This window comes from Macrosteles quadrilineatus, unplaced genomic scaffold, assembly GCF_028750875.1.
Source record: "Macrosteles quadrilineatus isolate MER2022 unplaced genomic scaffold, UCM_ALF_1.0 Scaffold_7__1_contigs__length_78375512, whole genome shotgun sequence".
NCBI lineage: Eukaryota > Metazoa > Arthropoda > Insecta > Hemiptera > Cicadellidae > Macrosteles > Macrosteles quadrilineatus.
In genome coordinates this window covers 23,314,739-23,322,579 of record NW_026542600.1, presented here as the reverse complement: position 1 = coordinate 23,322,579, position 7,841 = coordinate 23,314,739, and positions in this window count along the sequence as shown.

Sequence of the window (7,841 nt, the reverse complement as noted above, 5' to 3'; positions counted from 1 at the left end):
TGTGAAAATGACTAATTTAAGGATTTTCTAAATGATTTTGTAAATACAAGAAATCATTACCATTTACCATTTTTTAAATGGTAGGCCCAAAGTATCCCATATAACACAAAAACACCATCATTTTCATTTTGACACCTCAAATTTTTAAGAAGATTTGTTTTATATATTGATAATCATCTTCCCTTAAGATTGCAGAAGACTGTTCAGTATCTTTACACATATTTACCATCTTGTAAATATTTACAGTATAAGTGTAGATGTTTAAAAAAGAATCTAAAGAATCATTTACTTAATTCAACCTATATTTAGGATATTTTTATCTTTATCTTTATTCGAGTCACATTGATAAGATGAGGTACAAATTCCCCTGTTCTCTTTAAAATTGCTGGAAACCTTTATTAAGAAGTAATGTTGACATTATTTAATTTCAAATTACCGCCAAATGGCTTGACAACTAGGTCAAACCAGGCTCGTTGGTCAAATGGTGGCCCCAGACATTTTTACACAAGTCAAACTGACAGGACAACTTGATGTACACTATGGTATCTTTTATGGTTTTATGACACATAAATTATCAATGTATTGAAAACTAAATGAGAAAATATAATTTTGACTGAGGAACGTTCTACGAGATAGAGAGGCTCAGTTAACTTTGTTACATGATTGGGAAGTCTACTCCAGTCAATGGTACAACTAGGCAAACGTCAAATTTAAAACAGGGTAAGATTTTGTCATTTAAATGTAAATACTAGCTACATAAAAAATATTAGATTATTAGAATATACTCTTCTTTAAATTAATCATACTTAGGCCTACATTTTTTAGAACATTAACCAATATTTATTTAAGAATGGAGTAAATATTGTAAAAAAATGCACTTTCTTTGGATACCATGAATACAAAATAAAACATGGCACATGCCTTTTTGGTCTACTTTCAATAACCATTTGATTATTACATTCAAGAAAGAACGTCAGAGGTGGAAGAATATTAATAAAATTTACCTAAAAAATTCAGACTTAATAGAAATTGAGCACAGTTTTTAAGTAAGCCAAGTTGATGAAAATTTCAAAAGTTACCATAAATCCCGGCTGTGCTTCAGCCGCCATCTTGGAAAATGGCGGACAATTTTCATTTTCCTTTTACAATATTTCACTAACCATTGGTAGTACCTATACAACTTTTGTTAGTACAAAAGTAAAACAACACCTAAAAATGGATATTTTTTATGTTACAATGTTTGCCCTATCTCTAACAGTTATTGAGATCAATTGAAATTAGTTTTAAATTTAAAATTCCCATGTTATTCTTATTGATGGAAAAAAGAATTGCATTTTTTGCTTATTTATGGATATCTTTTGATGAAACTTAACAAATTTATTTATTTTATACTACGCTATAATTATTTTACACTCTCCCTATAGCAGTAAAACTAAGTACTAGTTACATTTAATGTTATTTAAATAGGGATTCAATCCCAACTAATCAATCAAAATTTTTTCGTTTTAGGAAATATTTTTGACATATTAACAATAATTTTTTTTCATGGTATTAAAGTTTAAAGCCCACTCACAATCTTGTCACAACTATGTAAATAATTGCATGTTTACATTATTACTATATTTTTTTGGTACAATAACTAAGTGTATATCTAACATTTTACAGCTTACATTTAATATCTAAACCCTAAAACTTTCCCGTAGCAGGCCGGGCCACTGATATGTAAGATTTGTTTGAGAAAAGAATTTAACTTCAAGGGGAAAAAAATCATGTTTTGTTAATATTAACTTCAATTTTTCTCAATAACCGTAGAGATAGGGCAAATGTCTTAAGGACTTGAAAGATGTACAGGGAGAATAATAACGTTTTTTTCTTAGTTAAACATTAATGGCTTGGCATAAAATAAATAAATTGGCCAAGTTTGATCAAAAGATGTTCATAAACAAACTAAAACATTGTTTTTTATCCTGCATTAAAATAACATCAGTTTTTAAAATCTATATTATTAATACACTACATGAAACTTTTGTGAACGATAAGGCTTTTTTGTTAAGATTTAATCCCATCCCACATATTATATACCAAAATGTTCATCTAGGTGTGTAGATTTGCAAACTGGCCTTACTTTTTTGAAAAAGTGCCTTGGGCTCTGCCCCAGTGGCTTTTAAAGTTCCCATGTTATCCTTATGTTATGAAGAACACATTTGTTTACATTATGATCAGCTGGATAATTTAATTGCTGTTAATATTTTAGTTGAAATTTAAGGAAACATATGCTACAGACATTTACTGACTTGGTTGAAATGAAATATTACTATTTAAATTTAGGTTGGCATGAATATTACAATGGAAAGAAGCTAGCAAGCCTGGACAATTTGATATACTGTACTAATAAGAAAACTGAATTAACACTGTGCTACATTTCTTGAGCAATCATTGAAAGAGCCAATTTGCAACCTATGGAAACATAGGAAAGTCATAGAACACCAAGTAGAAGAAATGGAAATGATGTTTTTTTTATATTTATAATCATTATTATGGACAACCTAATGAGTGGGAAACATTTGTAGAAAACTCTAAAAACAAATATCAGCATTTGAAAAATTATAAGATATTTACAAGAAATGTTGATTATATGGAACTATTATGTGTACATCGTGAGTATTTCCATAATCTTTTAGTTGATTCTTTTAAAGTCATCAGAAATTATGACTGTTATTCATTTTAAAATAACGCCTGTAATACTTTACAATTGCTCGAATTCGAGAAATAGGTACACTAGTATGATATTATAAACAAATAAATAAAAATGCCTTTATTTCCGAGCGTCTCTCAGTGCAAATATAACTGTTTTACGGAGTAACTCAGGTAAAATACTAACTAAAAATACAATACTATTATAATAAAATACATTTTGTGATAAGATAAAAATATTAAGTATATAAACAACTATTTTACAATATTAATACATTTGTTTAAATTCCTTTTATAAGAAAGGACCCCCAGCTGTTTTAGGTCCAAGGGGAGATCATTGTAGATCTTTGGGCCAAAGTAGGAAAACCCTTTCCTCCTGACTTCCTTTTGAAAGTGGAGAAAGGTTTTGTGCCGGGTCTCGCGTTGGGTCACTACCCCACGTGCCACAAGCCTTTCCACCAAGTACGAGGCTCTTGCTGAACCAAGACTCGGTGGATGAGGCTACAAGTCTGCGCCCTGCACACGGCTTTCATTGACAGCAACCCCGCAACATCCCGAAGTGGGGATACGCATTCACGCTTACGGATACCATAAACAAAACGAACAGCGGAGTTCTGCACTTTTTCATCTTCCCTTGAGATGCTGTTTCCGTATGCAGGGAAACAGTAATGGAGTACTGACAACACTAGTGACTGTACCAGCTGCAGCTTGGCTGTCTCTGGTAGGATGTTTTTGTACCGGTTCAGACCGCACAACCTTCCCAAAGCCACCTGGGAAACTTAAGTGATGTGGTCCGAGAATGTGAGGCCACTGTCAACTACCACACCCAACGTCTTAACAGTTTCTCTCACCATTAATGGGTTACCTGTGAGTTGAACGTGCATGTCTCCATTTGCAGCTCTGTGAAGAGTAGTGGGTGGAGCAATATGAAGAACAGTGCATTTGCCACAGCGTTCAATTTCAAACCATGTTTGCTTGACCATTCACTTATTCTCACCAGATCAGAGTTCACTCCTGCAAAAGCTTGCGCAGTGGCCTGAATCTCGTACGAGAAATGCAACTGGCAATCATCAGCATATGAATGCACATTGCAGTGACTCGCACATCTGGACAGATCTGCAGTGTACAGGGTAAACAAAATGATTAAATGGATATTAACTTCGGTTTTCCCCAATAACCGCTAGAGATAGGAAAAATTGTGTAAGAATTTAAAAAGATGTATTTCTGGGTGTTCTTTAATTATGTCTGAACAAACTTTCTATATTTCCAACAGTTGGTGAAAAAAAGGTCAAAAAGGTAAAAATCACAGCCGGTGTTCATGAAGACTTTTGAAATTGTTAACGAGTACTTAGGTTTACTGCTATAAAGGAGAGTAAAGTAGGCTTTTATGTAAATTATTAATAGCGTAGTATAAAATAAATAAATATAACAAGTTTGATCAAAAGATATCCATAAATAAGCAAACTGCAACAATTTTCTTTTCCTCCGTAACTTGGGAATTTTAAATTTAATACTAACTTCAATTTATCTCAAAACCGTTAGATATAGATAGGGCAAACATTGTAGTATAAAAGTTATCTATTTTTAAGTGTTCTTTAACTTTTGTATCAACAAAAATTCTGTATTGCCAATGGTTAGTGAAATATGGTCATAAAAGTAAAAATTGGCCATTATTTTCCAAGATGGCGGCTGAAGCACTGCCGGGATTTATGGGGACTTTTCACATTTTCGTCAACTTGCCTTACTGAATAACTGTGCAAAATTTCCACTTAGTCGGAATTTGTTAAGATGAATCACATTTTGATCCCTAAAATTCTTGAACTATAACGAGATTATTAGCATGAATGTTTTTGATAATCGGGAAGAATATTGTGCCATACAGTAAAAACCATGCAAGTTTAGAGGAGTACGTTGAAGGGATTGCCGGAATTTTATCCCCCTGGAATTTTACCCCCTGGGCAAAGCTGACGTCACTATGACGTAGTAACCTGAGTGGCCAAAAGTTTGTTCGCGGCCGGAATTTTACCCCCGCGGATTTGGAAGTCTAATGAAAATAGTCAGAGCGTGATTAATTAGATTAGCGATAAAAACCGGAATTTTACCCCCTGTCCATAAAACTAGCGTTTAGACAACTGAAGATGTACGGGCCGGATTTTTACCCCCAGAATTTTACCCCCGGAATTTTACCCCCGGAATTTTACCTCCGGAATTTTACCCCCCGGAATTTTACCCCCTGGCTGATTTTAGAAAATGAATGATTGATTTTATTATTTCTGTTTTTAATTAATAGTAAACATTTCATTATTTAGTAGCCTATCTCTATTTATTTATTTTGTAATCTCAACTAAGTAAACAGAATTCGCTGTTTTTATTTTGATCATATTAACCAACAGTTGGCTTCAAAGATCCAATCCTGACATTCGAATCTCAAAATTAGTTAATGTTACATATAAATTAAGATAGGCTACTTAATAATAAAATGTTTACCATTAAGTTAAAACTGAATGACGATAATTAATCATTCTCACTAATGTATATATCTGGCCAGGGGGTAAAATTCCGGGGGTAAAAATCCGGGGGGTAAAATTCCGGGGGTAAAAATCCGGGCCGTACATTCGAGGTTTTTATAATTTGATATGTTCTGATTAAACTCACAACCGTGAAAATATATGTTTAATTCCGCGTTTAATCCATCGAGCTGATGTCGCGAAACTCAAAAAAGTTCGCGGCCGGAATTTTACCTCCTGGTTTGTGACGTCACGTTTGCCCAGGGGGATAAAAATCCACTACCCCCGTTGAAGGTGTGAGCCGTGTTCTGTTTTCTGTTCCAAGTTTTGGCATAGTATGGCATAGACTACTAACCACCACGCTACGGCTATCTTTAACTCCAGGTCGCGGCCTGGTAGAATTGGCAACGTTGCAAGTAGTGTTGTTTAGCGCCAGACGTCCCATAAGATAACATGTCAGACAAGTGACACCAGCTCATTAAATCGCGTATTATCTGGTATTATTCATTTACATTTAAATTTATGAATATAAATGTATTAAAAGATTGAAAATAAAACATATAGAATTGAAAACCGAAACCTAATAACCGAGGTTTGATAACTTGAAAATCTATTTCTGTACATTTAAAATGGAGTAAATATTTTCATAGCACGCAGTAATCAAGATTTCGCGTATTCTTTCTTTATTTATTTCCAACGGATCGCACCATTTTACAACATATGTGTTTAATAACAGATGGCATTTACAATAGTACTAACTAGAAAAGTAATAACAAATAATAATAACAAAGTGATAATAAATAGTAATAACAAAGTAATAATAAATAGTAATAGAAAGTAATAACAAATATTCTTAAAAGACACAAATAACATTGTCCCAGGGGCGGATCCAGGATTTCTGTAAGGAAGGCCAACCTACCACGGGGGTCTATATTTTTGTATGTACTTTACTACTACTCATGCTATTGCTATTATAATTTACATCCGAACAAAACAACTGTTTATTATAAAAAAAAATAGAACACATTTGATTTATTTATTAATATTTACAAAACCTTAAGGACATTTTTTTTTTTATTATGTATACGTCCAACAGAGATGATTAAACAGAGTTATAAACAAGAATAAACTAGAATAAAAGCAAATAAATTACATGGTATCAGTATAATTTATATTACAATAAAACGTGTTGTAAATAGAGCAAAACAATCATCATATAAGACAAAATTTAGCCTTCTTTTGTTTATCTTGGCGAATCTATCGATTAACTGCCTCCAAAAAAACAGCTGTTACAACACTACTTGCGACGTTGCCACTTCGAGGGCCGCGGCCTGGACTTAAGGTGGCCGTGCCTATGCCCTATGGTATCTTACCGAACTTTGATTAACCTATACCTATACCTATAGAACTTAGAAGAGGTACGGGTGAATATGGGTGGTTATAAGAAAATATGGATTCTGGGGATGGAATTAGAGTGCCTAGGGACGGTATTGGTGGGACCTGGGGGCCGCAATGGTGTTCCTCCTCATGGCAGGACTGTAGAAACTTTGTGGCATTGGGATTCTGGGAACGACACAATGACAGCCTGAAAGGGCAATGCATTAGTAGGGTTTGGCACTGGGAATCTGGAAGCATAACTTGGAGTAGAACAAACAATGGTTTCCTAGAGAACAGTACTTCTATAATCTTTGTTTTTTTTCTATCGCGCTTAGTTTTGTCAAAATGTCGGGTTGAACAGAGCAGCAAATCCTCTTTTGAAGGGTTCGGCGGGTGCTAGCCACCCGCGGCAGTCGTAGCATCGCATTCGCATACCTAATTACTGTAAGTCGACTGAATCATTCCAAGCAGGTTGTTTCTTTTAATTTTCATTATTGCTATTTAGTTTTGTGTAGCAAATGTTGGTTTAAATACAGTATAAGAAAATCTTCGTTATTGAAAATAAAACCTGGCATTTATAAAGCAGGAAGACTGTAATTTAAAATATTGAAAACAGTTTTTTTTATTTATTTATTGCAAACGGGACAAAGATTATTAAGATAAGATTATTACACCAATAAAAAAATATTACAAATATAATGGCGTTGAAAAAATTATCAGTTTCACAGTTTGGTTTATCTTACCGTATTAAAATTCAACAAAATTCTCAAATTATGTTCAATAAGGCAAGGTCGTAACATTTCATTTGTCAAAAAGCAATAGATTGTTTTTATTGGTAGCTTGGAATGCGTTACGCGCTTCCCGATACGTTGAGCGCACCTCCTGGAGCGCCCGACGTGCCGGGGGAGTGCGGGACTCTTACAGGTTGCCACGTAGTATACCCAATACCCACTAAACCACATACCCCCTCCCTGTCCATGAGCTCGGGAGAGTGGTAGCATGCTGGTGCTGTGCTACTTGAAGATCTTGCTGGGGTTGTCGTCTCTGGAAGGGGTGTCTCAGGCGGGGCTGCGGATGACAAGTCGTGCTCCACTGATTCTGGGGGTTTGCTTCTTGAAGTTGCCTTCGTCGCTCAACCGGGGAGGCTGCTCTCTTAATTGAAAACAGTTGCCTATCCTATATAAATACAGTGATTGCCTAGGCCTGTACAGAAGCACGGCCGCCTTTAACTCCAGGCCGCGGCCTTCGATCTGGCAACGTCGC